This window comes from Sinocyclocheilus rhinocerous, unplaced genomic scaffold, assembly GCF_001515625.1.
Source record: "Sinocyclocheilus rhinocerous isolate Xijiao unplaced genomic scaffold, SAMN03320098_v1.1 scaffold884, whole genome shotgun sequence".
NCBI lineage: Eukaryota > Metazoa > Chordata > Actinopteri > Cypriniformes > Cyprinidae > Sinocyclocheilus > Sinocyclocheilus rhinocerous.
The window spans coordinates 254,295-255,336 of record NW_015627919.1 but is presented as its reverse complement, the minus strand read 5'-3'; positions in this window follow the sequence as shown (position 1 = coordinate 255,336).

Genomic DNA, 1,042 nt, shown 5'->3' with positions numbered 1-1,042 from the left:
TTTTGACTGAAAAAAAAAAATATATATATAAAAATTTTTTGATAAAAAACATTTTTTTCAGTCAAAAACGACTCCGCTTAAAAGAGTGCTGCAGTGAGAACATGTTTTTGTAGGCCAACTGAAAGTTCGCTGTTTCCCTCGACAAAAACCCAATAGGATTTTCCATTGGCTTTTGGACTATTGTTAATTAACACAACTTTAATGAATTTTAAGGCATAAATACAATCGGCAGAAGTAAAAAGCTAAATGTAGGCAACAAATTACTTTTTTCACTAACCACGCATAAACGTTGTTTTCTCAAAAACACAAACATGTATTTGTTTGTAACACATACATGAAAAAAAAAAATATTAGCTCTTGTTCCGTCTTTTAAATGTCAGTGGGTTGAAAATGAAGCACTGAAGACGTGTAAAATCACCTTGTAAAAACTTGTGTCAGCTGTCCTCTCTCCTCAGATGTTGTGTAGTGGCTACTTTGCGAAGCACAATCTGTATGACCTATATTTGACTGGCTTTAGAGATAAAAGATAAAAAATAAAAACAAACAAACAAACAAATAAACAAGCAAGCAAGCTCCGGGAATAAAACCATCATACAAAATATCTCCAAAAAGCGAGAGAGGTGCCTAATGCTGCACTTTCTTTCTTTCTTTCTTTCTTTCTGTTTGTTGTGGCATACAAAAGTGTTTTGAGACTTTGCTGTATAAAGGTGAAGTGTGTCATTTCTGCACCACTAGCATAACCCAATGGAATTAAAAAATGTCTGGTTTGCTATCCTTGTGGGGACTCTCCATAGGCGTAATGCTTTTTCTACTGTATAGACCGTATATTCTATTGCCCTACACCAACCCTACACCTAAACCTACCCCTTACAGGAAACTTTCTGCATTTTTAGATTTTCAAAAAACTTCATTCTGTGTGATTTATTAGCTTGTTTACCCTGTGGAGACCTCAATTTAGGTCCCCACCGTGACACGAGTCCCCATGAGTCTGTGTGTATTCAGGTTTAAGTCCCCACCAGAATAGAAAAACAGGTTCAGGTTC